This window comes from Sebastes fasciatus, chromosome 7, assembly GCF_043250625.1.
Source record: "Sebastes fasciatus isolate fSebFas1 chromosome 7, fSebFas1.pri, whole genome shotgun sequence".
NCBI classification, from domain to species: Eukaryota; Metazoa; Chordata; class Actinopteri; order Perciformes; family Sebastidae; genus Sebastes; species Sebastes fasciatus.
Genome location: NC_133801.1, coordinates 25,745,102 through 25,767,363, shown reverse-complemented (window position 1 = coordinate 25,767,363; position 22,262 = coordinate 25,745,102). Strand labels below are relative to the sequence as shown.

Sequence of the window (22,262 nt, the reverse complement as noted above, 5' to 3'; positions counted from 1 at the left end):
ATATTCTAAGAATAAAGTCATAAATTTATGAGAATAAAGTCGTGATATTATGAGAATAAAGTCATAAGTCTAAGAGAAAAAAACTCGTAATATTATAAGAATAAAGTCACAAGTTTATGAGAATAAAGTCATAATATTATGAGAATAAAGTCATAATATTATAAAGTAGTAATTGTACGTGTTAGTTTAGAGGGGAAATAGTGTGAAAATGAGGAACGTGGAGCATCTTGTGAAGTTATACTTTAGTTTAGGTTTCACAAATAACCAAATACTTCATCTTTTGGCACATCAGCACCACATTATCATCAGTATCAGAAGGACCTTGAAAAGACTGTGCAAGAAACTGAGTTTATTCTGAAAAAACGGACCAGATGGGAAAACTGACCCTTTGGTGGAGGAGGAAATTACTTTTTTATCTCGTAAAGTTATAACTTTATTCTCAAAATCTCAGATTTTTTCCCCCCTCAATATGGCCCTAATACTCCGTAATTGAATAACAATAAATGAAACAAAAATATGAATATATATAAATATATATATATATCATATTTTTTGCAATTGCAATTCGGTTGGGCTGAAGAACTAGGCCACGCCCCCTAAGCAGCATTCCATATGAGTCTCTGTGGCGCAATTGGTTAGCGCGTTCGGCTGTTAACCAAAAGGTTGGCGGTTTACTGCCCACCCAGGGACGTTTTGTGCTTATATATCCAATTGGTTAGCGCGTTCGGCTGTTAAATTTGCAATTGCAATTAGGTTGGGCTGAAGAACTACGCCACGCCCCCTAAGCAACCTTCAATATGAGTCTCTGTGGCGCAATTGGTTAGCGCGTTCGGCTGTTAACCGAAAGGTTGGTGGCTCAAGCCCACCCAGGGACGTTTTGTGCTTATATATCCAATTGGTTAGCGCGTTCGGCTGTTAAATTTGCAATTGCAATTCGGTTGGGCTGAAGAACTAGGTCACGCCCCCTAAGCAGCATTCCATATGAGTCTCTGTGGCGCAATTGGTTAGCGCGTTCGGCTGTTAACCGAAAGGTTGGTGGTTTACTGCCCACCCAGGGACGTTTTGTACTTATATATCCAATTGGTTAGCGCGTTCGACTGTTAAAGTTGCAATTGCAATTCGGTTGGGCATAAGAACTACACCACGCCCCCTAAGCAACCTTCAATATGAGTCTCTGTGGCGCAATTGGTTAGCGCCTTCGGCTGTTAACCGAAAGGTTGGTGGTTCAAGCCCACCCAGGGACGTTTTGTGCTTATATATCCAATTGGTTAGCGCGTTCGGCTGTTAAATTTGCAATTGCAATTAGGTTGGGCTGAAGAACTATGCCACGCCCCCTAAGCAACCTTCCATATGAGTCTCTGTGGCGCAATTGGTTAGCGCGTTCGGCTGTTAACCGAAAGGTTGGTGGTTCAAGCCCACCCAGGGACGTTTTGTGCTTATATATCCAATTGGTTAGCGCGTTCGGTTGTTAAATTTGCAATTACAATTCGGTTGGGCTGAAGATCTAGGCCACGCCCCCTAAGCACCCTTCAATATGAGTCTCTGTTGCGCAATTGGTTAGCGCGTTCGGCTGTTAACCGAAAGGTTGGTGGTTCAAGCCCACCCAGGGACGTTTTGTGCTTATATATTCAATTGGTTAGCGCGTTCGGCTGTTAAATTTGCAAGTGCAATTCGGTTGGGCTGAAGAACTAGGTCACGCCCCCTAAGCAGCATTCCATATGAGTCTCTGTGGCGCAATTGGTTAGCGCGTTCGGCTGTTAACCGAAAGGTTGGTGGTTCAAGCCCACCCAGGGACGTTTTGTGCTTATATATCCAATTGGTTAGCGCGTTCGGCTGTTAAATTTGCAATTGCAATTCGGTTGGGCTGTAGATCTAGGCCACGCCCCCTAAGCCCCCTTCAATATGAGTCTCTGTGGCGCAATTGGTTAGCGCGTTCGGCTGTTAACCGAAAGGTTGGTGGTTCAAGCCCACCCAGGGACGTTTTGTGCTTATATATCCAATTGGTTAGCGCGTTCGGCTGTTAAATTTGCAATTGCAATTCGGTTGGGCTGTAGATCTAGGCCACGCCCCCTAAGCCCCCTTCAATATGAGTCTCTGTGGCGCAATTGGTTAGCGCGTTCGGCTGTTAACCGAAAGGTTGGTGGTTCAAGCCCACCCAGGGACGTTTTGTGCTTATATATTCAATTGGTTAGCGCGTTCGGCTGTTAAATTTGCAAGTGCAATTCGGTTGGGCTGAAGAACTAGGTCACGCCCCCTAAGCAGCATTCCATATGAGTCTCTGTGGCGCAATTGGTTAGCGCGTTCGGCTGTTAACCGAAAGGTTGGTGGTTCAAGCCCACCCAGGGACGTTTTGTGCTTATATATCCAATTGGTTAGCGCATTCGGCTGTTAAATTTGCAATTGCAATTCGGTTGGGCTGAAGAACTAGGCCACGCCCCCTAAGCAGCATTCCATATGAGTCTCTGTGGCGCAATTGGTTAGCGCGTTCGGCTGTTAACCGAAAGGTTGGTGGTTTACTGCCCACCCAGGGACGTTTTGTGCTTATATATCCAATTGGTTAGCGCGTTCGGCTGTTAAATTTGTAATTGCAATTAGGTTGGGCTGAAGAACTACGCCACGCCCCCTAAGCAACCTTCAATATGAGTCTCTGTGGTGCAATTGGTTAGCGCGTTCGGCTGTTAACCGAAAGGTTGGTGGTTCAAGCCCACCCAGGGACGTTTTGTGCTTATATATCCAATTGGTTAGCGCGTTCGGCTGTTAAATTCGCAATTGCAATTTGGTTGGGCTGAAGAACTAGGTCACGCCCCCTAAGCAGCATTCCATATGAGTCTCTGTGGCGCAATTGGTTAGCGCGTTCGGCTGTTAACCGAAAGGTTGGTGGTTCAAGCCCACCCAGGGACGTTTTGTGCTTATATATCCAATTGGTTAGCGCGTTCGGCTGTTAAATTTGCAATTGCAATTCGGTTGGGCTGTAGATCTAGGCCACGCCCCTTAAGCCCCCTTCAATATGAGTCTCTGTGGCGCAATTGGTTAGCGCGTTCGGCTGTTAACCGAAAGGTTGGTGGTTCAAGCCCACCCAGGGACGTTTTGTGCTTATATATCCAATTGGTTAGCGCGTTCGGCTGTTAAATTTGCAATTGCAATTCGGTTGGGCTGTAGATCTAGGCCACGCCCCCTAAGCCCCCTTCAATATGAGTCTCTGTGGCGCAATTGGTTAGCGCGTTCGGCTGTTAACCGAAAGGTTGGTGGTTCAAGCCCACCCAGGGACGTTTTGTGCTTATATATTCAATTGGTTAGCGCGTTCGGCTGTTAAATTTGCAAGTGCAATTCGGTTGGGCTGAAGAACTAGGTCACGCCCCCTAAGCAGCATTCCATATGAGTCTCTGTGGCGCAATTGGTTAGCGCGTTCGGCTGTTAACCGAAAGGTTGGTGGTTTACTGCCCACCCAGGGACATTTTGTGCTTATATATCGAATTGGTTAGCGCGTTCGGCTGTTAAATTTGCAATTGCAATTAGGTTGGGCTGAAGAACTACGCCACGCCCCCTAAGCAACCTTCAATATGAGTCTCTGTGGCGCAATTGGTTAGAGCGTTCGGCTGTTAACCGAAAGGTTGGTGGTTCAAGCCCACCAAGGGACGTTTTGTGCTTATATATCCAATTGGTTAGCGCGTTCGGCTGTTAAATTCGCAATTGCAATTCGGTTGGGCTGAAGAATTAGGCCACGCCCCCTAAGCAGCATTCCATATGAGTCTCTGTGGCGCAATTGGTTAGCGCGTTCGGCTGTTAACCGAAAGGTTGGTGGTTCAAGCCCACCCAGGGAAGTTTTGTCCTTATATATCCAATTGGTTAGCGCATTCGGCTGTTAAATTTGCAATTGCAATTCGGTTGGGCTGAAGAACTAGGCCACGCCCCCTAAGCAGCATTCCATATGAGTCTCTGTGGCGCAATTGGTTAGCGCGTTCGGCTGTTAACCGAAAGGTTGGTGGTTCAAGCCCACCCAGGGACGTTTTGTGCTTATATATCCAATTGGTTAGCGCGTTCGGCTGTTAAATTTGCAATTGCAATTCGGTTGGGCTGTAGATCTAGACCACGCCCCCTAAGCCCCCTTCAATATGAGTCTCTGTGGCGCAATTGGTTAGCGCGTTCGGCTGTTAACCGAAAGGTTGGTGGTTCAAGCCCACCCAGGGACGTTTTGTGCTTATATATCCAATTGGTTAGCGCGTTCGGCTGTTAAATTTGCAATTGCAATTCGGTTGGGCTGTAGATCTAGGCCACGCCCCCTAAGCCCCCTTCAATATGAGTCTCTGTGGCGCAATTGGTTAGCGCGTTCGGCTGTTAACCGAAAGGTTGGTGGTTCAAGCCCACCCAGGGACGTTTTGTGCTTATATATTCAATTGGTTAGCGCGTTCGGCTGTTAAATTTGCAAGTGCAATTCGGTTGGGCTGAAGAACTAGGTCACGCCCCCTAAGCAGCATTCCATATGAGTCTCTGTGGCGCAATTGGTTAGCGCGTTCGGCTGTTAACCGAAAGGTTGGTGGTTTACTGCCCACCCAGGGACATTTTGTGCTTATATATCGAATTGGTTAGCGCGTTCGGCTGTTAAATTTGCAATTGCAATTAGGTTGGGCTGAAGAACTACGCCACGCCCCCTAAGTAACCTTCAATATGAGTCTCTGTGGCGCAATTGGTTAGAGCGTTCGGCTGTTAACCGAAAGGTTGGTGGTTCAAGCCCACCAAGGGACGTTTTGTGCTTATATATCCAATTGGTTAGCGCGTTCGGCTGTTAAATTCGCAATTGCAATTCGGTTGGGCTGAAGAACTAGGCCACGCCCCCTAAGCAGCATTCCATATGAGTCTCTGTGGCGCAATTGGTTAGCGCGTTCGGCTGTTAACCGAAAGGTTGGTGGTTCAAGCCCACCCAGGGAAGTTTTGTCCTTATATATCCAATTGGTTAGCGCATTCGGCTGTTAAATTTGCAATTGCAATTCGGTTGGGCTGAAGAACTAGGCCACGCCCCCTAAGCAGCATTCCATATGAGTCTCTGTGGCGCAATTGGTTAGCGCGTTCGGCTGTTAACCGAAAGGTTGGTGGTTTACTGCCCACCCAGGGACGTTTTGTGCTTATATATCCAATTGGTTAGCGCGTTCGGCTGTTAAATTTGTAATTGCAATTAGGTTGGGCTGAAGAACTACGCCACGCCCCCTAAGCAACCTTCAATATGAGTCTCTGTGGTGCAATTGGTTAGCGCGTTCGGCTGTTAACCGAAAGGTTGGTGGTTCAAGCCCACCCAGGGACGTTTTGTGCTTATATATCCAATTGGTTAGCGCGTTCGGCTGTTAAATTCGCAATTGCAATTTGGTTGGGCTGAAGAACTAGGTCACGCCCCCTAAGCAGCATTCCATATGAGTCTCTGTGGCGCAATTGGTTAGCGCGTTCGGCTGTTAACCGAAAGGTTGGTGGTTCAAGCCCACCCAGGGACGTTTTGTGCTTATATATCCAATTGGTTAGCGCGTTCGGCTGTTAAATTTGCAATTGCAATTCGGTTGGGCTGTAGATCTAGGCCACGCCCCCTAAGCCCCCTTCAATATGAGTCTCTGTGGCGCAATTGGTTAGCGCGTTCGGCTGTTAACCGAAAGGTTGGTGGTTCAAGCCCACCCAGGGACGTTTTGTGCTTATATATCCAATTGGTTAGCGCGTTCGGCTGTTAAATTTGCAATTGCAATTCGGTTGGGCTGTAGATCTAGGCCACGCCCCCTAAGCCCCCTACAATATGAGTCTCTGTGGCGCAATTGGTTAGCGCGTTCGGCTGTTAACCGAAAGGTTGGTGGTTCAAGCCCACCCAGGGACGTTTTGTGCTTATATATTCAATTGGTTAGCGCGTTCGGCTGTTAAATTTGCAAGTGCAATTCGGTTGGGCTGAAGAACTAGGTCACGCCCCCTAAGCAGCATTCCATATGAGTCTCTGTGGCGCAATTGGTTAGCGCGTTCGGCTGTTAACCGAAAGGTTGGTGGTTTACTGCCCACCCAGGGACATTTTGTGCTTATATATCGAATTGGTTAGCGCGTTCGGCTGTTAAATTTGCAATTGCAATTAGGTTGGGCTGAAGAACTACGCCACGCCCCCTAAGCAACCTTCAATATGAGTCTCTGTGGCGCAATTGGTTAGAGCGTTCGGCTGTTAACCGAAAGGTTGGTGGTTCAAGCCCACCAAGGGACGTTTTGTGCTTATATATCCAATTGGTTAGCGCGTTCGGCTGTTAAATTCGCAATTGCAATTCGGTTGGGCTGAAGAACTAGGCCACGCCCCCTAAGCAGCATTCCATATGAGTCTCTGTGGCGCAATTGGTTAGCGCGTTCGGCTGTTAACCGAAAGGTTGGTGGTTCAAGCCCACCCAGGGACGTTTTGTGCTTATATATCCAATTGGTTAGCGCGTTCGGCTGTTAAATTCGCAATTGCAATTCGGTTGGGCTGAAGAACTAGGTCACGCCCCCTAAGCAGCATTCCATATGAGTCTCTGTGGCGCAATTGGTTAGCGCGTTCGGCTGTTAACCGAAAGGTTGGTGGTTCAAGCCCACCCAGGGACGTTTTGTGCTTATATATCCAATTGGTTAGCGCGTTCGGCTGTTAAATTTGCAATTGCAATTCGGTTGGGCTGTAGATCTAGGCCACGCCCCCTAAGCCCCCTTCAATATGAGTCTCTGTGGCGCAATTGGTTAGCGCGTTCGGCTGTTAACCGAAAGGTTGGTGGTTCAAGCCCACCCAGGGACGTTTTGTGCTTATATATCCAATTGGTTAGCGCGTTCGGCTGTTAAATTTGCAATTGCAATTCGGTTGGGCTGAAGAACTAGGTCACGCCCCCTAAACAGCATTCCATATGAGTCTCTGGCTGTTTTCGAAACTGCATACTATACTAGTAGTACGTACTGATTTGGCCAAAATGTAGTATGTAGTATGCAGTATGCGAACAAAAGCAAAATCTCCAGTATGCCAAAAATACCTGGATGACGTACTGATTTGGAAAAATTCTCCAGTATGCATCAGACCAGTCTATCTCGCCTACTGTATCCCACAATGCAAAGCGCCGGAACAGCACAGTCTACGGTTACAACAACAGCAGCCAAAAGCTGCTCTTTTTTTACGTTTTTTGTAGCCGTTTCAACACTAAATTCACTTCTGAAAGTTTTTGAGGCGAGAAATCAACTGTGTAGATTATTAATATTGGCAGTTTTACGAAGTTAGATGGCGAATCGAACATTTGTTCCACCGTTGTCGGAGTTTAGAAGCTCCACAGAATACCGTGACAGCCAGCGAGCGCCTGCCCGGGTCGCTGCCAGCAAGCCGGGTAGTCACGCTCAGAGACCGCTATGAGCTGCTGGAGCTCACTCCGGTCTCGTAGACAAGAGGCTTTTATTTCCTTGTTGACGGATAGTTTGTTTAAATATCACAACATAGATGTCCATTATAAATTAACAGGAACCTGTGTTTATCTGCCTTTTTTCGAGTTAAAAAGCTCCACAATCGCCCGCGGGCGTAGCTCGCTGGAGAGCCGGCCAGTGATGCTCACAGAGCGGCTGCAGAGCAGCAGAGTGGCGAGGGAAGATGAGAGGAGAGGAAGAGGAGAGAGAAGAGGAGAGGAGAGAGAAGAGGAGAGGGAAAGAGCAGCTTCTGACGGGGCAGAGAGGTTCCTGATGAGACAACATGACACTTTTTTAACATGTCTCTAATATCTGGAGGGAGATCAGTCCTGTTGCTGTAACTGAAAAAGCAGTTTGAGTAAAGTAAATGTTGTGGATGAATGTTTTATATTTCCCGTCTCTCCTCGTTGATGATCCTGTTTGTCGGACTTCTTTATGAGCTGTCAGAATAAATAGTTTAAACCTGCAGTATCTTATAAAGTAAACAAGCATAACATAAACAACAAAATCAAAGTTGTATTTTTTGATAATATTGTAATAGTGGTACAAGTTAGTTTTTTTGTCCTGTGCTTTAAGAGCTGGTTTGAAGGCTTAAGCCTCGTCTAGCATACTGCTAAATACATCACTTTAACTGTCACATACTGCATACTACTCAGGAATGCAGTATGCAGTATGTACTGCATACTGCGCTCCTCAGTAGTATGCAGTATGCGGTTTCGAAAACAGCCTCTGTGGCGCAATTGGTTAGCGCGTTCGGCTGTTAACCGAAAGGTTGGTGGTTTACTGCCCACCCAGGGACGTTTTGTGCTTATATATCCAATTGGTTAGCGCGTTCGGCTGTTAAATTTGTAATTGCAATTAGGTTGGGCTGAAGAACTACGCCACGCCCCCTAAGCAACCTTCAATATGAGTCTCTGTGGTGCAATTGGTTAGCGCGTTCGGCTGTTAACCGAAAGGTTGGTGGTTCAAGCCCACCCAGGGACGTTTTGTGCTTATATATCCAATTGGTTAGCGCGTTCGGCTGTTAAATTCGCAATTGCAATTTGGTTGGGCTGAAGAACTAGGTCACGCCCCCTAAGCAGCATTCCATATGAGTCTCTGTGGCGCAATTGGTTAGCGCGTTCGGCTGTTAACCGAAAGGTTGGTGGTTCAAGCCCACCCAGGGACGTTTTGTGCTTATATATCCAATTGGTTAGCGCGTTCGGCTGTTAAATTTGCAATTGCAATTCGGTTGGGCTGTAGATCTAGGCCACGCCCCCTAAGCCCCCTTCAATATGAGTCTCTGTGGCGCAATTGGTTAGCGCGTTCGGCTGTTAACCGAAAGGTTGGTGGTTCAAGCCCACCCAGGGACGTTTTGTGCTTATATATTCAATTGGTTAGCGCGTTCGGCTGTTAAATTTGCAAGTGCAATTCGGTTGGGCTGAAGAACTAGGTCACGCCCCCTAAGCAGCATTCCATATGAGTCTCTGTGGCGCAATTGGTTAGCGCGTTCGGCTGTTAACCGAAAGGTTGGTGGTTTACTGCCCACCCAGGGACATTTTGTGCTTATATATCGAATTGGTTAGCGCGTTCGGCTGTTAAATTTGCAATTGCAATTAGGTTGGGCTGAAGAACTACGCCACGCCCCCTAAGCAACCTTCAATATGAGTCTCTGTGGCGCAATTGGTTAGAGCGTTCGGCTGTTAACCGAAAGGTTGGTGGTTCAAGCCCACCAAGGGACGTTTTGTGCTTATATATCCAATTGGTTAGCGCGTTCGGCTGTTAAATTCGCAATTGCAATTCGGTTGGGCTGAAGAACTAGGCCACGCCCCCTAAGCAGCATTCCATATGAGTCTCTGTGGCGCAATTGGTTAGCGCGTTCGGCTGTTAACCGAAAGGTTGGTGGTTCAAGCCCACCCAGGGACGTTTTGTGCTTATATATCCAATTGGTTAGCGCGTTCGGCTGTTAAATTCGCAATTGCAATTCGGTTGGGCTGAAGAACTAGGTCACGCCCCCTAAGCAGCATTCCATATGAGTCTCTGTGGCGCAATTGGTTAGCGCGTTCGGCTGTTAACCGAAAGGTTGGTGGTTCAAGCCCACCCAGGGACGTTTTGTGCTTATATATCCAATTGGTTAGCGCGTTCGGCTGTTAAATTTGCAATTGCAATTCGGTTGGGCTGTAGATCAAGGCCACGCCCCCTAAGCCCCCTTCAATATGAGTCTCTGTGGCGCAATTGGTTAGCGCGTTCGGCTGTTAACCGAAAGGTTGGTGGTTCAAGCCCACCCAGGGACGTTTTGTGCTTATATATCCAATTGGTTAGCGCGTTCGGCTGTTAAATTTGCAATTGCAATTCGGTTGGGCTGAAGAACTAGGTCACGCCCCCTAAGCAGCATTCCATATGAGTCTCTGGCTGTTTTCGAAACCGCATACTATACTAGTAGTACGTACTGATTTGGCCAAAATGTAGTATGTAGTATGCAGTATGCGAACAAAAGCAAAATCTCCAGTATGCCAAAAATACCTGGATGACGTACTGATTTGGAAAAATTCTCCAGTATGCATCAGACCAGTCTATCTCGCCTACTGTATCCCACAATGCAAAGCGCCGGAACAGCACAGTCTACGGTTACAACAACAGCAGCCAAAAGCTGCTCTTTTTTTACGTTTTTTGTAGCCGTTTCAACACTAAATTCACTTCTGAAAGTTTTTGAGGCGAGAAATCAACTGTGTAGATTATTAATATTGGCAGTTTTACGAAGTTAGATGGCGAATCGAACATTTGTTCCACCGTTGTCGGAGTTTAGAAGCTCCACAGAATACCGTGACAGCCAGCGAGCGCCTGCCCGGGTCGCTGCCAGCAAGCCGGGTAGTCACGCTCAGAGACCGCTATGAGCTGCTGGAGCTCACTCCGGTCTCGTAGACAAGAGGCTTTTATTTCCTTGTTGACGGATAGTTTGTTTAAATATCACAACATAGATGTCCATTATAAATTAACAGGAACCTGTGTTTATCTGCCTTTTTTCGAGTTAAAAAGCTCCACAATCGCCCGCGGGCGTAGCTCGCTGGAGAGCCGGCCAGTGATGCTCACAGAGCGGCTGCAGAGCAGCAGAGTGGCGAGGGAAGATGAGAGGAGAGGAAGAGGAGAGAGAAGAGGAGAGGAGAGAGAAGAGGAGAGGGAAAGAGCAGCTTCTGACGGGGCAGAGAGGTTCCTGATGAGACAACATGACACTTTTTTAACATGTCTCTAATATCTGGAGGGAGATCAGTCCTGTTGCTGTAACTGAAAAAGCAGTTTGAGTAAAGTAAATGTTGTGGATGAATGTTTTATATTTCCCGTCTCTCCTCGTTGATGATCCTGTTTGTCGGACTTCTTTATGAGCTGTCAGAATAAATAGTTTAAACCTGCAGTATCTTATAAAGTAAACAAGCATAACATAAACAACAAAATCAAAGTTGTATTTTTTGATAATATTGTAATAGTGGTACAAGTTAGTTTTTTTGTCCTGTGCTTTAAGAGCTGGTTTGAAGGCTTAAGCCTCGTCTAGCATACTGCTAAATACATCACTTTAACTGTCACATACTGCATACTACTCAGGAATGCAGTATGCAGTATGTACTGCATACTGCATACTGCGCTCCTCAGTAGTATGCAGTATGCGGTTTCGAAAACAGCCTCTGTGGCGCAATTGGTTAGCGCGTTCGGCTGTTAACCGAAAGGTTGGTGGTTTACTGCCCACCCAGGGACGTTTTGTGCTTATATATCCAATTGGTTAGCGCGTTCGGTTGTTAAATTTGCAATTACAATTCGGTTGGGCTGAAGATCTAGGCCACGCCCCCTAAGCAGCATTCAATATGAGTCTCTGTGGCGCAATTGGTTAGCGCGTTCGGCTGTTAACCGAAAGGTTGGTGGTTTACTGCCCACCCAGGGACGTTTTGTGCTTATATATCCAATTGGTTAGCGCGTTCGGCTGTTAAATTTGTAATTGCAATTAGGTTGGGCTGAAGAACTACGCCACGCCCCCTAAGCAACCTTCAATATGAGTCTCTGTGGCGCAATTGGTTAGCGCTTTCGGCTGTTAACCGAAAGGTTGGTGGTTCAAGCCCACCCAGGGACGTTTTGTGCTTATATATCCAATTGGTTAGCGCGTTCGGCTGTTAAATTCGCAATTGCAATTTGGTTGGGCTGAAGAACTAGGCCACGCCCCCTAAGAAGCATTCCATATGAGTCTCTGTGGCGCAATTGGTTAGCGCGTTCGGCTGTTAACCGAAAGGTTGGTGGTTCAAGCCCACCCAGGGACGTTTTGTGCTTATATATCCAATTGGTTAGCGCGTTCGGCTGTTAAATTTGCAATTGCAATTCGGTTGGGCTGAAGATCTAGGCCACGCCCCCTAAGCCCCCTTCAATATGAGTCTCTGTGGCGGAATTGGTTAGCGCGTTCGGCTGCTAACCGAAAGGTTGGTGGTTCAAGCCCACCCAGGGACGTTTTGTGCTTATATATCCAATTGGTTAGCGCGTTCGGCTGTTAAATTTGCAATTGCAATTCGGTTGGGCTGAAGAACTAGGTCACGCCCCCTAAGCAGCATTCCATATGAGTCTCTGTGGCGCAATTGGTTAGCGCGTTCGGCTGTTAACCGAAAGGTTGGTGGTTTACTGCCCACCCAGGGACGTTTTGTACTTATATATCCAATTGGTTAGCGCGTTCGGCTGTTAAAGTTGCAATTGCAATTCGGTTGGGCATAAGAACTACACCACGCCCCCTAAGCAACCTTCAATATGAGTCTCTGTGGCGCAATTGGTTAGCGCCTTCGGCTGTTAACCGAAAGGTTGGTGGTTCAAGCCCACCCAGGGACGTTTTGTGCTTATATATCCAATTGGTTAGGGCGTTCGGCTGTTAAATTTGCAAGTGCAATTCGGTTGGGCTGAAGATCTAGGCCACGCCCCCTAAGCCCCCTTCAATATGAGTCTCTGTGGCGCAATTGGTTAGCGCGTTCGGCTGTTAACCGAAAGGTTGGTGGTTCAAGCCCACCCAGGGACGTTTTGTGCTTATATATCCAATTGGTTAGCGCATTCGGCTGTTAAATTTGCAATTGCAATTCGGTTGGGCTGAAGAACTAGGTCACGCCCCCTAAGCAGCATTCCATATGAGTCTCTGTGGCGCAATTGGTTAGCGCGTTCGGCTGTTAACCGAAAGGTTGGTGGGTTACTGCCCACCCAGGGACGTTTTGTACTTATATATCCAATTGGTTAGCGCGTTCGGCTGTTAAAGTTGCAATTGCAATTCGGTTGGGCATAAGAACTACACCAGGCCCCCTAAGCAACCTTCAATATGAGTCTCTGTGGCGCAATTGGTTAGCGCCTTCGGCTGTTAACCGAAAGGTTGGTGGTTCAAGCCCACCCAGGGACGTTTTGTGCTTATATATCCAATTGGTTAGCGCGTTCGGCTGTTAAATTTGCAATTGCAATTCGGTTGGGCTGAAGAACTAGGCCACGCCCCCTAAGCTGCATTCCATATTAGTCTCTGTGGCGCAATTGGTTAGCGCGTTCGGCTGTTAACCGAAAGGTTGGTGGTTCAAGCCCACCCAGGGACGTTTTGTGCTTATATATCCAATTGGTTAGCGCGTTCGGCTGTTAAATTTGCAATTGCAATTCGGTTGGGCTGAAGATCTAGGCCACGCCCCCTAAGCCCCCTTCAATATGAGTCTCTGTGGCGGAATTGGTTAGCGCGTTCGGCTGCTAACCGAAAGGTTGGTGGTTCAAGCCCACCCAGGGACGTTTTGTGCTTATATATCCAATTGGTTAGCGCGTTCGGCTGTTAAATTTGCAATTGCAATTCGGTTGGGCTGAAGAACTAGGTCACGCCCCCTAAGCAGCATTCCATATGAGTCTCTGTGGCGCAATTGGTTAGCGCGTTCAGCTGTTAACCGAAAGGTTGGTGGTTTACTGCCCACCCAGGGACGTTTTGTACTTATATATCCAATTGGTTAGCGCGTTCGGCTGTTAAAGTTGCAATTGCAATTCGGTTGGGCATAAGAACTACACCAGGCCCCCTAAGCAACCTTCAATATGAGTCTCTGTGGCGCAATTGGTTAGCGCCTTCGGCTGTTAACCGAAAGGTTGGTGGTTCAAGCCCACCCAGGGACGTTTTGTGCTTATATATCCAATTGGTTAGCGCGTTCGGCTGTTAAATTTGCAATTGCAATTCGGTTGGGCTGAAGAACTAGGCCACGCCCCCTAAGCTGCATTCCATATGAGTCTCTGTGGAGCAATTGGTTAGCGCGTTCGGCTGTTAACCGAAAGGTTGGTGGTTCAAGCCCACCCAGGGACGTTTTGTGCTTACATATCCAATTGGTTAGCGCGTTCGGCTGTTAAATTTGCAATTGCAATTCGGTTGGGCTGAAGATCTAGGCCATGCCCCCTAAGCACCCTTCAATATGAGTCTCTGTGGCGCAATTGGTTAGCGCGTTCGGCTGTTAACCGGAAGGTTGGTGGTTCAAGCCCACCCAGGGACGTTTTGTGCTTATATATCCAATTGGTTAGCGCATTCGGCTGTTAAATTTGCAATTGCAATTCGGTTGGGCTGAAGAACTAGGTCACGCCCCCTAAGCAGCATTCCATATGAGTCTCTGTGGCGCAATTGGTTAGCGCGTTCGGCTGTTAACCGAAAGGTTGGTGGTTTACTGCCCACCCAGGGACGTTTTGTACTTATATATCCAATTGGTTAGCGCGTTCGGCTGTTAAAGTTGCAATTGCAATTCGGTTGGGCATAAGAACTACACCACGCCCCCTAAGCAACCTTCAATATGAGTCTCTGTGGCGCAATTGGTTAGCGCCTTCGGCTGTTAACCGAAAGGTTGGTGGTTCAAGCCCACCCAGGGACGTTTTGTGCTTATATATCCAATTGGTTAGGGCGTTCGGCTGTTAAATTTGCAAGTGCAATTCGGTTGGGCTGAAGATCTAGGCCACGCCCCCTAAGCCCCCTTCAATATGAGTCTCTGTGGCGCAATTGGTTAGCGCGTTCGGCTGTTAACCGAAAGGTTGGTGGTTCAAGCCCACCCAGGGACGTTTTGTGCTTATATATCCAATTGGTTAGCGCATTCGGCTGTTAAATTTGCAATTGCAATTCGGTTGGGCTGAAGAACTAGGTCACGCCCCCTAAGCAGCATTCCATATGAGTCTCTGTGGCGCAATTGGTTAGCGCGTTCGGCTGTTAACCGAAAGGTTGGTGGGTTACTGCCCACCCAGGGACGTTTTGTACTTATATATCCAATTGGTTAGCGCGTTCGGCTGTTAAAGTTGCAATTGCAATTCGGTTGGGCATAAGAACTACACCAGGCCCCCTAAGCAACCTTCAATATGAGTCTCTGTGGCGCAATTGGTTAGCGCCTTCGGCTGTTAACCGAAAGGTTGGTGGTTCAAGCCCACCCAGGGACGTTTTGTGCTTATATATCCAATTGGTTAGCGCGTTCGGCTGTTAAATTTGCAATTGCAATTCGGTTGGGCTGAAGAACTAGGCCACGCCCCCTAAGCTGCATTCCATATTAGTCTCTGTGGCGCAATTGGTTAGCGCGTTCGGCTGTTAACCGAAAGGTTGGTGGTTCAAGCCCACCCAGGGACGTTTTGTGCTTATATATCCAATTGGTTAGCGCGTTCGGCTGTTAAATTTGCAATTGCAATTCGGTTGGGCTGAAGATCTAGGCCATGCCCCCTAAGCACCCTTCAATATGAGTCTCTGTGGCGCAATTGGTTAGCGTGTTCGGCTGTTAACCGAAAGGTTGGTGGTTCAAGCCCACCCAGGGACGTTTTGTGCTTATATATCCAATTGGTTAGCGCGTTCGGCTGTTAAATTTGCAATTGCAATTCGGTTGGGCTGAAGAACTAGGCCACGCCCCCTAAGCAACCTTCAATATGAGTCTCTGTGGCGCAATTGGTTAGCGCGTTCGGCTGTTAACCGAAAGGTTGGTGGTTCAAGCCCACCCAGGGACGTTTTGTGCTTATATATTCAATTGGTTAGCGCGTTCGGCTGTTAAATTTGCAAGTGCAATTCGGTTGGGCTGAAGAACTAGGTCACGCCCCCTAAGCAGCATTCCATATGAGTCTCTGTGGCGCAATTGGTTAGCGCGTTCGGCTGTTAACCGAAAGGTTGGTGGTTTACTGCCCACCCAGGGACGTTTTGCACTTATATATCCAATTGGTTAGCGAGTTCGGCTGTTAAATTTGCAATTGCAATTCGGTTGGGCTGAAGAACTAGGCCACGCCCCCTGAGCAACCTTCAATATGAGTCTCTGTGGCGCAATTGGTTAGCGCGTTCGGCTGTTAACCGAAAGGTTGGTGGTTCAAGCCCACCCAGGGACGTTTTGAACTTATATATCCAATTGGTTAGCGCGTTCGGCTGTTAAATTTGCAATTGCAATTCGGTTGGGCTGAAGAACTAGGCCCCGCCCCCTAAGCAGCCTTTCATATGAGTCTCTGTGGCGCAATTGGTTAGCGCGTTCGGCTGTTAACCGAAAGGTTGGTGGTTCAAGCCCACCCAGGGACGTTTTGTGCTTATATATCCAATTGGTTAGCGCGTTCGACTGTTAAATTTGCAATTGCAATTCGGTTGGGCTGAAGATCTAGGCCACGCCCCCTAAGCACCCTTCAATATTAGTCTCTGTGGCGCAATTGGTTAGCGCGTTCGGCTGTTAACCGAAAGGTTGGTGGTTCAAGCCCACCCAGGGACGTTTTGTGCGTATATATCCAATTGGTTAGCGCGTTCGGCTGTTAAATTTGCAATTGCAATTCGGTTGGGCTGAAGATCTAGGCCACGCCCCCTAAGCACCATTCCATATGAGTCTCTGTGGCGCAATTGGTTATCGCGTTCGGCTGTTAACCGAAAGGTTGGTGGTTTACTGCCCACCCAGGGACGTTTTGTGGTTATATATCCAATTGGTTAGCGCATTCGGCTATTAACCGAAAGGTTGGTAGTTCAAGCCCACCCAGGGACGTTTTGTGCTTATATATCCAATTGGTTAGCGCGTTCGGCTGTTAAATTTGCAATTGCAATTCGGTTGGGCTGAAGATCTAGTCCACGCCCCCTAAGCAACCTTCAATATGAGTCTCTGTGGCGCAATTGGTTAGCGCGTTCGGCTGTTAACTGAAAGGTTGGTGGTTCAAGCCCACCCAGGGACGTTTTGTGCTTATATATTCAATTGGTTAGCGCGTTCGGCTGATAAATTTGCAAGTGCAATTCGGTTGGGCTGAAGAACTAGGCCACGCCCCCTAAGCAACATGCCATATGAGTCTCTGTGGCGCAATTGGTTAGCGCGTTCGGCTGTTAACCGAAAGGTTGGAGGTTTACTGCCCACCCAGGGACGTTTTGTACTTATATATCCAATTGGTTAGCGCGTTCGGCTGTTAAATTTGCAATTGCAATTCGGTTGGGCTGAAGAACTAGGCCCCGCCCCCTAAGCAGCCTTTCATATGAGTCTCTGTGGCGCAATTGGTTAGCGCGTTCGGCTGTTAACCGAAAGGTTGGTGGTTCAAGCCCACCCAGGGACGTTTTGAACTTATATATCCAATTGGTTAGCGCGTTCGGTTGTTAAATTTGCAATTGCAATTCGGTTGGGCTGAAGAACTAGGCCCCGCCCCCTAAGCAGCCTTTCATATGAGTCTCTGTGGCGCAATTGGTTAGCGCGTTCGGCTGTTAACCGAAAGGTTGGTGGTTCAAGCCCACCCAGGGACGTTTTGTGCTTATATATCCAATTGGTTAGCGCGTTCGACTGTTAAATTTGCAATTGCAATTCGGTTGGGCTGAAGATCTAGGCCACGCCCCCTAAGCACCCTTCAATATGAGTCTCTGTGGCGCAATTGGTTAGCGCGTTCGGCTGTTAACCGAAAGGTTGGTGGTTCAAGCCCACCCAGGGACGTTTTGTGCTTATATATCCAATTGGTTAGCGCGTTCGGCTGTTAAATTTGCAAGTGCAATTCGGTTGGGCTGAAGAACTAGGTCACGCCCCCTAAGCAGCATTCCATATGAGTCTCTGTGGCGCAATTGGTTAGCGCGTTCGGCTGTTAACCGAAAGGTTGGTGGTTTACTGCCCACCCAGGGACGTTTTGTACTTATATATCCAATTGGTTAGCGCGTTCGGCTGTTAAATTTGCAATTGCAATTCGGTTGGGCTGAAGAACTAGGCCACGCCCCCTAAGCAACCTTCAATATGAGTCTCTGTGGCGCAATTGGTTAGCGCGTTCGGCTGTTAACCGAAAGGTTGGTGGTTCAAGCCCACCCAGGGACGTTTTGTGCTTATATATCCAATTGGTTAGCGCGTTCGACTGTTAAATTTGCAATTGCAATTCGGTTGGGCTGGAGATCTAGGCCACGCCCCCTAAGCACCCTTCAATATTAGTCTCTGTGGCGCAATTGGTTAGCGCGTTCGGATGTTAACCGAAAGGTTGGTGGTTCAAGCCCACCCAGGGACGTTTTGTGCTTATATATCCAATTGGTTAGCGCGTTCGGCTGTTAAATTTGCAATTGCAATTCGGTTAGGCTGAAGATCTAGGCCACGCCCCCTAAGCACCCTTCAATATGAGTCTCTGTGGCGCAATTGGTTAGCGCGTTCGGCCGTTCACCGAAAGGTTGGTGGTTCAAGCCCACCCAGGGACGTTTTGTGCTTATATATCCAATTGGTTAGCGCGTTCGGCTGTTAAATTTGCAATTGCAATTCGGTTGGGCTGAAGATCTAGGCCACGCCCCCTAAGCACCATTCCATATGAGTCTCTGTGGCGCAATTGGTTATCGCGTTCGGCTGTTAACCGAAAGGTTGGTGGTTTACTGCCCACCCAGGGACGTTTTGTGCTTATATATCCAATTGGTTAGCGCATTCGGCTATTAACCGAAAGGTTGGTGGTTCAAGCCCACCCAGGGACGTTTTGTGCTTATATATCCAATTGGTTAGCGCGTTCGGCTGTTAAATTTGCAATTGCAATTCGGTTGGGCTGAAGATCTAGTCCACGCCCCCTAAGCAACCTTCAATATGAGTCTCTGTGGCGCAATTGGTTAGCGCGTTCGGCTGTTAACTGAAAGGTTGGTGGTTCAAGCCCACCCAGGGACGTTTTGTGCTTATATATCCAATTGGTTAGCGCGTTCGGCTGATAAATTTGCAAGTGCAATTCGGTTGGGCTGAAGAACTAGGCCACGCCCCCTAAGCAACATGCCATATGAGTCTCTGTGGCGCAATTGGTTAGCGCGTTCGGCTGTTAACCGAAAGGTTGGTGGTTTACTGCCCACCCAGGGACGTTTTGTACTTATATATCCAATTGGTTAGCGCGTTCGGCTGTTAAATTTGCAATTGCAATTCGGTTGGGCTGAAGAACTAGGCCCCGCCCCCTAAGCAGCCTTTCATATGAGTCTCTGTGGCGCAATTGGTTAGCGCGTTCGGCTGTTAACCGAAAGGTTGGTGGTTCAAGCCCACCCAGGGACGTTTTGAACTTATATATCCAATTGGTTAGCGCGTTCGGCTGTTAAATTTGCAATTGCAATTCGGTTGGGCTGAAGAACTAGGCCCCGCCCCCTAAGCAGCCTTTCATATGAGTCTCTGTGGCGCAATTGGTTAGCGCGTTCGGCTGTTAACCGAAAGGTTGGTGGTTCAAGCCCACCCAGGGACGTTTTGTGCTTATATATCCAATTGGTTAGCGCATTCGGCTGTTAAATTTGCAATTGCAATTCGGTTGGGCTGAAGAACTAGGCCACGCCCCGTAAGCAGCATTCCATGTGAGTCTCTGTGGCGCAATTGGTTAGCGCGTTCGGCTGTTAACCGAAAGGTTGGTGGTTCAAGCCCACCCAGGGACGGTTTGTGCTTATATATCCAATTGGTTAGCGCATTCGGCTGTTAAATTTGCAAGTGCAATTCGGTTGGGCTGAAGAACTAGGTCACGCCCCCTAAGCAGCATTCCATATGAGTCTCTGTGGCGCAATTGGTTAGCGCGTTCGGCTGTTAACCGAAAGGTTGTTGGTTTACTGCCCACCCAGGGAGGTTTTGTACTTATATATCCAATTGGTTAGCGCGTTCGGCTGTTAAATTTGCAATTGCAATTCGGTTGGGCTGAAGAACTAGGCCACGCCCCCTAAGCAACCTTCAATATGAGTCTCTGTGGCGCAATTGGTTAGCGCGTTCGGCTGTTAACCGAAAGGTTGGTGGTTCAAGCCCACCAAGGGACGTTTTGTGCTTATATATCCAATTGGTTAGCGCGTTCGGCTGTTAAATTCGCAATTGCAATTCGGTTGGGCTGAAGAACTAGGCCACGCCCCCTAAGCAGCATTCCATATGAGTCTCTGTGGCGCAATTGGTTAGCGCGTTCGGCTGTTAACCGAAAGGTTGGTGGTTTACTGCCCACCCAGGGACGTTTTGTACTTATATATCCAATTGGTTAGCGCGTTCGGCTGTTAAATTTGCAATTGCAATTCGGTTGGGCTGAAGAACTAGGCCCCGCCCCCTAAGCAGCCTTTCATATGAGTCTCTGTGGCGCAATTGGTTAGCGCGTTCGGCTGTTAACCGAAAGGTTGGTGGTTCAAGCCCACCCAGGGACGTTTTGAACTTATATATCCAATTGGTTAGCGCGTTCGGCTGTTAAATTTGCAATTGCAATTCGGTTGGGCTGAAGAACTAGGCCCCGCCCCCTAAGCAGCCTTTCATATGAGTCTCTGTGGCGCAATTGGTTAGCGCGTTCGGCTGTTAACCGAAAGGTTGGTGGTTCAAGCCCACCCAGGGACGTTTTGTGCTTATATATCCAATTGGTTAGCGCATTCGGCTGTTAAATTTGCAATTGCAATTCGGTTGGGCTGAAGAACTAGGCCACGCCCCGTAAGCAGCATTCCATGTGAGTCTCTGTGGCGCAATTGGTTAGCGCGTTCGGCTGTTAACCGAAAGGTTGGTGGTTCAAGCCCACCCAGGGACGGTTTGTGCTTATATATCCAATTGGTTAGCGCATTCGGCTGTTAAATTTGCAAGTGCAATTCGGTTGGGCTGAAGAACTAGGTCACGCCCCCTAAGCAGCATTCCATATGAGTCTCTGTGGCGCAATTGGTTAGCGCGTTCGGCTGTTAACCGAAAGGTTGTTGGTTTACTGCCCACCCAGGGAGGTTTTGTACTTATATATCCAATTGGTTAGCGCGTTCGGCTGTTAAATTTGCAATTGCAATTCGGTTGGGCTGAAGAACTAGGCCACGCCCCCTAAGCAACCTTCAATATGAGTCTCTGTGGCGCAATTGGTTAGCGCGTTCGGCTGTTAACCGAAAGGTTGGTGGTTCAAGCCCACCCAGGGACGTTTTGTGCTTATATATTCAATTGGTTAGCGCGTTCGGCTGTTAAATTTGCAAGTGCAATTCGGTTGGGCTGAAGAACTAGGTCACGCCCCCTAAGCAGCATTCCATATGAGTCTCTGTGGCGCAATTGGTTAGCGCGTTCGGCTGTTAACCGAAAGGTTGGTGGTTTACTGCCCACCCAGGGACGTTTTGTACTTATATATCCAATTGGTTAGCGCGTTCGGCTGTTAAATTTGCAATTGCAATTCGGTTGGGCTGAAGAACTAGGCCACGCCCCCTAAGCAACCTTCAATATGAGTCTCTGTGGCGCAATTGGTTAGCGCGTTCGGTTGTTAACCGAAAGGTTGGTGGTTCAAGCCCACCCAGGGACGTTTTGTGCTTATATATTCAATTGGTTAGCGCGTTCGGCTGTTAAATTTGCAAGTGCAATTCGGTTGGGCTGAAGAACTAGGTCACGCCCCCTAAGCAGCATTCCATATGAGTCTCTGTGGCGCAATTGGTTAGCGCGTTCGGCTGTTAACCGAAAGGTTGGTGGTTCAAGCCCACCCAGGGACGTTTTGTGCTTATATATCCAATTGGTTAGCGCGTTCGGCTGTTAAATTTGCAATTGCAATTCGGTTGGGCTGAAGATCTAGGCCACGCCCCCTAAGCACCCTTCAATATGAGTCTCTGTGGCGCAATTGGTTAGCGCGTTCGGCTGTTAACCGAAAGGTTGGTGGTTCAAGCCCACCCAGGGACGTTTTGTGCTTATATATCCAATTGGTTAGCGCGTTCGGCTGTTAAATTTGCAATTGCAATTCGGTTGGGCTGAAGATCTAGGCCACGCCCCCTAAGCACCATTCCATATGAGTCTCTGTGGCGCAATTGGTTATCGCGTTCGGCTGTTAACCGAAAGGTTGGTGGTTTACTGCCCACCCAGGGACGTTTTGTGCTTATATATCCAATTGGTTAGCGCATTCGGCTGTTAACCGAAAGGTTGGTGGTTCAAGCCCACCCAGGGACGTTTTTTGCTTATATATCCAATTGGTTAGCGCGTTCGGCTGTTAAATTTGCAATTGCAATTCGGTTGGGCTGAAGATCTAGGCCACGCCCCCTAAGCAACCTTCAATATGAGTCTCTGTGGCGCAATTGGTTAGCGCGTTCGGCTGTTAACTGAAAGGTTGGTGGTTCAAGCCCACCCAGGGACGTTTTGTGCTTATATATCCAATTGGTTAGCGCGTTCGGCTGATAAATTTGCAAGTGCAATTCGGTTGGGCTGAAGAACTAGGCCACGCCCCCTAAGCAACATGCCATATGAGTCTCTGTGGCGCAATTGGTTAGCGCGTTCGACTGTTAACCGAAAGGTTGGTGGTTTACTGCCCACCCAGGGACGTTTTGTGCTTATATATCTAATTGGTTAGCGCGTTCGGCTGTTAAATTTGCAATTGCAATTCGGTTGGGCTGAAGATCTAGGCCACGCCCCCTAAGCAACCTTCAATATGAGTCTCTGTGGCGCAATTGGTTAGCGCGTTCGGCTGTTAACTGAAAGGTTGGTGGTTCAAGCCCACCCAGGGACGTTTTGTGC

At 48.1% G+C, this 22,262-nt stretch overlaps 69 non-coding genes across 69 annotated transcripts; all 69 read left to right on the top strand.

Moving 5' to 3' along the window:
• Nucleotides 1–801: 801 nt before the first annotated feature.
• Nucleotides 802–875, top strand: trnan-guu (transfer RNA asparagine (anticodon GUU)). The gene has a single exon. It is a non-coding gene; the product is annotated as a tRNA-Asn (tRNA).
• A 295-nt stretch (nucleotides 876–1,170) lies between these two features.
• trnan-guu (transfer RNA asparagine (anticodon GUU)) lies at nucleotides 1,171–1,244 on the top strand. Its single transcript has one exon. It is a non-coding gene; the product is annotated as a tRNA-Asn (tRNA).
• Nucleotides 1,245–1,354: 110 nt separating this feature from the next.
• On the top strand, nucleotides 1,355–1,428 carry trnan-guu (transfer RNA asparagine (anticodon GUU)). Its single transcript has one exon. It is a non-coding gene; the product is annotated as a tRNA-Asn (tRNA).
• Nucleotides 1,429–1,538: 110 nt separating this feature from the next.
• trnan-guu (transfer RNA asparagine (anticodon GUU)) lies at nucleotides 1,539–1,612 on the top strand. The gene has a single exon. It is a non-coding gene; the product is annotated as a tRNA-Asn (tRNA).
• Nucleotides 1,613–1,722: 110 nt separating this feature from the next.
• trnan-guu (transfer RNA asparagine (anticodon GUU)) lies at nucleotides 1,723–1,796 on the top strand. The gene has a single exon. It is a non-coding gene; the product is annotated as a tRNA-Asn (tRNA).
• Nucleotides 1,797–1,906: 110 nt separating this feature from the next.
• trnan-guu (transfer RNA asparagine (anticodon GUU)) lies at nucleotides 1,907–1,980 on the top strand. The gene has a single exon. It is a non-coding gene; the product is annotated as a tRNA-Asn (tRNA).
• A 110-nt stretch (nucleotides 1,981–2,090) lies between these two features.
• On the top strand, nucleotides 2,091–2,164 carry trnan-guu (transfer RNA asparagine (anticodon GUU)). The gene has a single exon. It is a non-coding gene; the product is annotated as a tRNA-Asn (tRNA).
• Nucleotides 2,165–2,274: 110 nt separating this feature from the next.
• trnan-guu (transfer RNA asparagine (anticodon GUU)) lies at nucleotides 2,275–2,348 on the top strand. The gene has a single exon. It is a non-coding gene; the product is annotated as a tRNA-Asn (tRNA).
• A 295-nt stretch (nucleotides 2,349–2,643) lies between these two features.
• Nucleotides 2,644–2,717, top strand: trnan-guu (transfer RNA asparagine (anticodon GUU)). The gene has a single exon. It is a non-coding gene; the product is annotated as a tRNA-Asn (tRNA).
• A 110-nt stretch (nucleotides 2,718–2,827) lies between these two features.
• Nucleotides 2,828–2,901, top strand: trnan-guu (transfer RNA asparagine (anticodon GUU)). Its single transcript has one exon. It is a non-coding gene; the product is annotated as a tRNA-Asn (tRNA).
• A 110-nt stretch (nucleotides 2,902–3,011) lies between these two features.
• Nucleotides 3,012–3,085, top strand: trnan-guu (transfer RNA asparagine (anticodon GUU)). The gene has a single exon. It is a non-coding gene; the product is annotated as a tRNA-Asn (tRNA).
• A 110-nt stretch (nucleotides 3,086–3,195) lies between these two features.
• On the top strand, nucleotides 3,196–3,269 carry trnan-guu (transfer RNA asparagine (anticodon GUU)). Its single transcript has one exon. It is a non-coding gene; the product is annotated as a tRNA-Asn (tRNA).
• A 479-nt stretch (nucleotides 3,270–3,748) lies between these two features.
• On the top strand, nucleotides 3,749–3,822 carry trnan-guu (transfer RNA asparagine (anticodon GUU)). Its single transcript has one exon. It is a non-coding gene; the product is annotated as a tRNA-Asn (tRNA).
• A 110-nt stretch (nucleotides 3,823–3,932) lies between these two features.
• On the top strand, nucleotides 3,933–4,006 carry trnan-guu (transfer RNA asparagine (anticodon GUU)). Its single transcript has one exon. It is a non-coding gene; the product is annotated as a tRNA-Asn (tRNA).
• A 110-nt stretch (nucleotides 4,007–4,116) lies between these two features.
• On the top strand, nucleotides 4,117–4,190 carry trnan-guu (transfer RNA asparagine (anticodon GUU)). Its single transcript has one exon. It is a non-coding gene; the product is annotated as a tRNA-Asn (tRNA).
• Nucleotides 4,191–4,300: 110 nt separating this feature from the next.
• trnan-guu (transfer RNA asparagine (anticodon GUU)) lies at nucleotides 4,301–4,374 on the top strand. The gene has a single exon. It is a non-coding gene; the product is annotated as a tRNA-Asn (tRNA).
• Nucleotides 4,375–4,853: 479 nt separating this feature from the next.
• Nucleotides 4,854–4,927, top strand: trnan-guu (transfer RNA asparagine (anticodon GUU)). Its single transcript has one exon. It is a non-coding gene; the product is annotated as a tRNA-Asn (tRNA).
• A 295-nt stretch (nucleotides 4,928–5,222) lies between these two features.
• On the top strand, nucleotides 5,223–5,296 carry trnan-guu (transfer RNA asparagine (anticodon GUU)). Its single transcript has one exon. It is a non-coding gene; the product is annotated as a tRNA-Asn (tRNA).
• A 110-nt stretch (nucleotides 5,297–5,406) lies between these two features.
• Nucleotides 5,407–5,480, top strand: trnan-guu (transfer RNA asparagine (anticodon GUU)). Its single transcript has one exon. It is a non-coding gene; the product is annotated as a tRNA-Asn (tRNA).
• Nucleotides 5,481–5,590: 110 nt separating this feature from the next.
• trnan-guu (transfer RNA asparagine (anticodon GUU)) lies at nucleotides 5,591–5,664 on the top strand. The gene has a single exon. It is a non-coding gene; the product is annotated as a tRNA-Asn (tRNA).
• A 110-nt stretch (nucleotides 5,665–5,774) lies between these two features.
• Nucleotides 5,775–5,848, top strand: trnan-guu (transfer RNA asparagine (anticodon GUU)). Its single transcript has one exon. It is a non-coding gene; the product is annotated as a tRNA-Asn (tRNA).
• Nucleotides 5,849–6,327: 479 nt separating this feature from the next.
• Nucleotides 6,328–6,401, top strand: trnan-guu (transfer RNA asparagine (anticodon GUU)). The gene has a single exon. It is a non-coding gene; the product is annotated as a tRNA-Asn (tRNA).
• A 110-nt stretch (nucleotides 6,402–6,511) lies between these two features.
• trnan-guu (transfer RNA asparagine (anticodon GUU)) lies at nucleotides 6,512–6,585 on the top strand. Its single transcript has one exon. It is a non-coding gene; the product is annotated as a tRNA-Asn (tRNA).
• A 110-nt stretch (nucleotides 6,586–6,695) lies between these two features.
• On the top strand, nucleotides 6,696–6,769 carry trnan-guu (transfer RNA asparagine (anticodon GUU)). Its single transcript has one exon. It is a non-coding gene; the product is annotated as a tRNA-Asn (tRNA).
• Nucleotides 6,770–8,326: 1,557 nt separating this feature from the next.
• On the top strand, nucleotides 8,327–8,400 carry trnan-guu (transfer RNA asparagine (anticodon GUU)). The gene has a single exon. It is a non-coding gene; the product is annotated as a tRNA-Asn (tRNA).
• A 110-nt stretch (nucleotides 8,401–8,510) lies between these two features.
• On the top strand, nucleotides 8,511–8,584 carry trnan-guu (transfer RNA asparagine (anticodon GUU)). Its single transcript has one exon. It is a non-coding gene; the product is annotated as a tRNA-Asn (tRNA).
• A 110-nt stretch (nucleotides 8,585–8,694) lies between these two features.
• Nucleotides 8,695–8,768, top strand: trnan-guu (transfer RNA asparagine (anticodon GUU)). Its single transcript has one exon. It is a non-coding gene; the product is annotated as a tRNA-Asn (tRNA).
• A 479-nt stretch (nucleotides 8,769–9,247) lies between these two features.
• trnan-guu (transfer RNA asparagine (anticodon GUU)) lies at nucleotides 9,248–9,321 on the top strand. Its single transcript has one exon. It is a non-coding gene; the product is annotated as a tRNA-Asn (tRNA).
• Nucleotides 9,322–9,431: 110 nt separating this feature from the next.
• trnan-guu (transfer RNA asparagine (anticodon GUU)) lies at nucleotides 9,432–9,505 on the top strand. The gene has a single exon. It is a non-coding gene; the product is annotated as a tRNA-Asn (tRNA).
• A 110-nt stretch (nucleotides 9,506–9,615) lies between these two features.
• trnan-guu (transfer RNA asparagine (anticodon GUU)) lies at nucleotides 9,616–9,689 on the top strand. The gene has a single exon. It is a non-coding gene; the product is annotated as a tRNA-Asn (tRNA).
• A 1,749-nt stretch (nucleotides 9,690–11,438) lies between these two features.
• Nucleotides 11,439–11,512, top strand: trnan-guu (transfer RNA asparagine (anticodon GUU)). The gene has a single exon. It is a non-coding gene; the product is annotated as a tRNA-Asn (tRNA).
• A 110-nt stretch (nucleotides 11,513–11,622) lies between these two features.
• Nucleotides 11,623–11,696, top strand: trnan-guu (transfer RNA asparagine (anticodon GUU)). The gene has a single exon. It is a non-coding gene; the product is annotated as a tRNA-Asn (tRNA).
• A 479-nt stretch (nucleotides 11,697–12,175) lies between these two features.
• On the top strand, nucleotides 12,176–12,249 carry trnan-guu (transfer RNA asparagine (anticodon GUU)). Its single transcript has one exon. It is a non-coding gene; the product is annotated as a tRNA-Asn (tRNA).
• Nucleotides 12,250–12,359: 110 nt separating this feature from the next.
• trnan-guu (transfer RNA asparagine (anticodon GUU)) lies at nucleotides 12,360–12,433 on the top strand. Its single transcript has one exon. It is a non-coding gene; the product is annotated as a tRNA-Asn (tRNA).
• A 295-nt stretch (nucleotides 12,434–12,728) lies between these two features.
• On the top strand, nucleotides 12,729–12,802 carry trnan-guu (transfer RNA asparagine (anticodon GUU)). Its single transcript has one exon. It is a non-coding gene; the product is annotated as a tRNA-Asn (tRNA).
• A 110-nt stretch (nucleotides 12,803–12,912) lies between these two features.
• On the top strand, nucleotides 12,913–12,986 carry trnan-guu (transfer RNA asparagine (anticodon GUU)). Its single transcript has one exon. It is a non-coding gene; the product is annotated as a tRNA-Asn (tRNA).
• A 479-nt stretch (nucleotides 12,987–13,465) lies between these two features.
• Nucleotides 13,466–13,539, top strand: trnan-guu (transfer RNA asparagine (anticodon GUU)). Its single transcript has one exon. It is a non-coding gene; the product is annotated as a tRNA-Asn (tRNA).
• Nucleotides 13,540–13,649: 110 nt separating this feature from the next.
• On the top strand, nucleotides 13,650–13,723 carry trnan-guu (transfer RNA asparagine (anticodon GUU)). Its single transcript has one exon. It is a non-coding gene; the product is annotated as a tRNA-Asn (tRNA).
• Nucleotides 13,724–13,833: 110 nt separating this feature from the next.
• On the top strand, nucleotides 13,834–13,907 carry trnan-guu (transfer RNA asparagine (anticodon GUU)). Its single transcript has one exon. It is a non-coding gene; the product is annotated as a tRNA-Asn (tRNA).
• A 295-nt stretch (nucleotides 13,908–14,202) lies between these two features.
• On the top strand, nucleotides 14,203–14,276 carry trnan-guu (transfer RNA asparagine (anticodon GUU)). The gene has a single exon. It is a non-coding gene; the product is annotated as a tRNA-Asn (tRNA).
• Nucleotides 14,277–14,386: 110 nt separating this feature from the next.
• Nucleotides 14,387–14,460, top strand: trnan-guu (transfer RNA asparagine (anticodon GUU)). The gene has a single exon. It is a non-coding gene; the product is annotated as a tRNA-Asn (tRNA).
• A 295-nt stretch (nucleotides 14,461–14,755) lies between these two features.
• trnan-guu (transfer RNA asparagine (anticodon GUU)) lies at nucleotides 14,756–14,829 on the top strand. The gene has a single exon. It is a non-coding gene; the product is annotated as a tRNA-Asn (tRNA).
• Nucleotides 14,830–14,939: 110 nt separating this feature from the next.
• Nucleotides 14,940–15,013, top strand: trnan-guu (transfer RNA asparagine (anticodon GUU)). The gene has a single exon. It is a non-coding gene; the product is annotated as a tRNA-Asn (tRNA).
• Nucleotides 15,014–15,123: 110 nt separating this feature from the next.
• Nucleotides 15,124–15,197, top strand: trnan-guu (transfer RNA asparagine (anticodon GUU)). The gene has a single exon. It is a non-coding gene; the product is annotated as a tRNA-Asn (tRNA).
• Nucleotides 15,198–15,307: 110 nt separating this feature from the next.
• Nucleotides 15,308–15,381, top strand: trnan-guu (transfer RNA asparagine (anticodon GUU)). The gene has a single exon. It is a non-coding gene; the product is annotated as a tRNA-Asn (tRNA).
• A 295-nt stretch (nucleotides 15,382–15,676) lies between these two features.
• trnan-guu (transfer RNA asparagine (anticodon GUU)) lies at nucleotides 15,677–15,750 on the top strand. Its single transcript has one exon. It is a non-coding gene; the product is annotated as a tRNA-Asn (tRNA).
• A 110-nt stretch (nucleotides 15,751–15,860) lies between these two features.
• On the top strand, nucleotides 15,861–15,934 carry trnan-guu (transfer RNA asparagine (anticodon GUU)). The gene has a single exon. It is a non-coding gene; the product is annotated as a tRNA-Asn (tRNA).
• Nucleotides 15,935–16,044: 110 nt separating this feature from the next.
• trnan-guu (transfer RNA asparagine (anticodon GUU)) lies at nucleotides 16,045–16,118 on the top strand. The gene has a single exon. It is a non-coding gene; the product is annotated as a tRNA-Asn (tRNA).
• A 374-nt stretch (nucleotides 16,119–16,492) lies between these two features.
• On the top strand, nucleotides 16,493–16,566 carry trnan-guu (transfer RNA asparagine (anticodon GUU)). Its single transcript has one exon. It is a non-coding gene; the product is annotated as a tRNA-Asn (tRNA).
• A 295-nt stretch (nucleotides 16,567–16,861) lies between these two features.
• On the top strand, nucleotides 16,862–16,935 carry trnan-guu (transfer RNA asparagine (anticodon GUU)). Its single transcript has one exon. It is a non-coding gene; the product is annotated as a tRNA-Asn (tRNA).
• Nucleotides 16,936–17,045: 110 nt separating this feature from the next.
• On the top strand, nucleotides 17,046–17,119 carry trnan-guu (transfer RNA asparagine (anticodon GUU)). Its single transcript has one exon. It is a non-coding gene; the product is annotated as a tRNA-Asn (tRNA).
• Nucleotides 17,120–17,229: 110 nt separating this feature from the next.
• Nucleotides 17,230–17,303, top strand: trnan-guu (transfer RNA asparagine (anticodon GUU)). The gene has a single exon. It is a non-coding gene; the product is annotated as a tRNA-Asn (tRNA).
• Nucleotides 17,304–17,598: 295 nt separating this feature from the next.
• On the top strand, nucleotides 17,599–17,672 carry trnan-guu (transfer RNA asparagine (anticodon GUU)). Its single transcript has one exon. It is a non-coding gene; the product is annotated as a tRNA-Asn (tRNA).
• A 110-nt stretch (nucleotides 17,673–17,782) lies between these two features.
• On the top strand, nucleotides 17,783–17,856 carry trnan-guu (transfer RNA asparagine (anticodon GUU)). The gene has a single exon. It is a non-coding gene; the product is annotated as a tRNA-Asn (tRNA).
• A 110-nt stretch (nucleotides 17,857–17,966) lies between these two features.
• trnan-guu (transfer RNA asparagine (anticodon GUU)) lies at nucleotides 17,967–18,040 on the top strand. The gene has a single exon. It is a non-coding gene; the product is annotated as a tRNA-Asn (tRNA).
• A 374-nt stretch (nucleotides 18,041–18,414) lies between these two features.
• On the top strand, nucleotides 18,415–18,488 carry trnan-guu (transfer RNA asparagine (anticodon GUU)). Its single transcript has one exon. It is a non-coding gene; the product is annotated as a tRNA-Asn (tRNA).
• Nucleotides 18,489–18,783: 295 nt separating this feature from the next.
• On the top strand, nucleotides 18,784–18,857 carry trnan-guu (transfer RNA asparagine (anticodon GUU)). Its single transcript has one exon. It is a non-coding gene; the product is annotated as a tRNA-Asn (tRNA).
• A 110-nt stretch (nucleotides 18,858–18,967) lies between these two features.
• trnan-guu (transfer RNA asparagine (anticodon GUU)) lies at nucleotides 18,968–19,041 on the top strand. The gene has a single exon. It is a non-coding gene; the product is annotated as a tRNA-Asn (tRNA).
• A 110-nt stretch (nucleotides 19,042–19,151) lies between these two features.
• trnan-guu (transfer RNA asparagine (anticodon GUU)) lies at nucleotides 19,152–19,225 on the top strand. The gene has a single exon. It is a non-coding gene; the product is annotated as a tRNA-Asn (tRNA).
• Nucleotides 19,226–19,520: 295 nt separating this feature from the next.
• Nucleotides 19,521–19,594, top strand: trnan-guu (transfer RNA asparagine (anticodon GUU)). The gene has a single exon. It is a non-coding gene; the product is annotated as a tRNA-Asn (tRNA).
• Nucleotides 19,595–19,889: 295 nt separating this feature from the next.
• trnan-guu (transfer RNA asparagine (anticodon GUU)) lies at nucleotides 19,890–19,963 on the top strand. The gene has a single exon. It is a non-coding gene; the product is annotated as a tRNA-Asn (tRNA).
• Nucleotides 19,964–20,073: 110 nt separating this feature from the next.
• trnan-guu (transfer RNA asparagine (anticodon GUU)) lies at nucleotides 20,074–20,147 on the top strand. Its single transcript has one exon. It is a non-coding gene; the product is annotated as a tRNA-Asn (tRNA).
• A 110-nt stretch (nucleotides 20,148–20,257) lies between these two features.
• On the top strand, nucleotides 20,258–20,331 carry trnan-guu (transfer RNA asparagine (anticodon GUU)). Its single transcript has one exon. It is a non-coding gene; the product is annotated as a tRNA-Asn (tRNA).
• Nucleotides 20,332–20,626: 295 nt separating this feature from the next.
• On the top strand, nucleotides 20,627–20,700 carry trnan-guu (transfer RNA asparagine (anticodon GUU)). The gene has a single exon. It is a non-coding gene; the product is annotated as a tRNA-Asn (tRNA).
• A 295-nt stretch (nucleotides 20,701–20,995) lies between these two features.
• Nucleotides 20,996–21,069, top strand: trnan-guu (transfer RNA asparagine (anticodon GUU)). Its single transcript has one exon. It is a non-coding gene; the product is annotated as a tRNA-Asn (tRNA).
• A 110-nt stretch (nucleotides 21,070–21,179) lies between these two features.
• On the top strand, nucleotides 21,180–21,253 carry trnan-guu (transfer RNA asparagine (anticodon GUU)). The gene has a single exon. It is a non-coding gene; the product is annotated as a tRNA-Asn (tRNA).
• A 110-nt stretch (nucleotides 21,254–21,363) lies between these two features.
• On the top strand, nucleotides 21,364–21,437 carry trnan-guu (transfer RNA asparagine (anticodon GUU)). The gene has a single exon. It is a non-coding gene; the product is annotated as a tRNA-Asn (tRNA).
• A 374-nt stretch (nucleotides 21,438–21,811) lies between these two features.
• Nucleotides 21,812–21,885, top strand: trnan-guu (transfer RNA asparagine (anticodon GUU)). The gene has a single exon. It is a non-coding gene; the product is annotated as a tRNA-Asn (tRNA).
• Nucleotides 21,886–22,180: 295 nt separating this feature from the next.
• trnan-guu (transfer RNA asparagine (anticodon GUU)) lies at nucleotides 22,181–22,254 on the top strand. Its single transcript has one exon. It is a non-coding gene; the product is annotated as a tRNA-Asn (tRNA).
• Nucleotides 22,255–22,262: the final 8 nt, after the last annotated feature.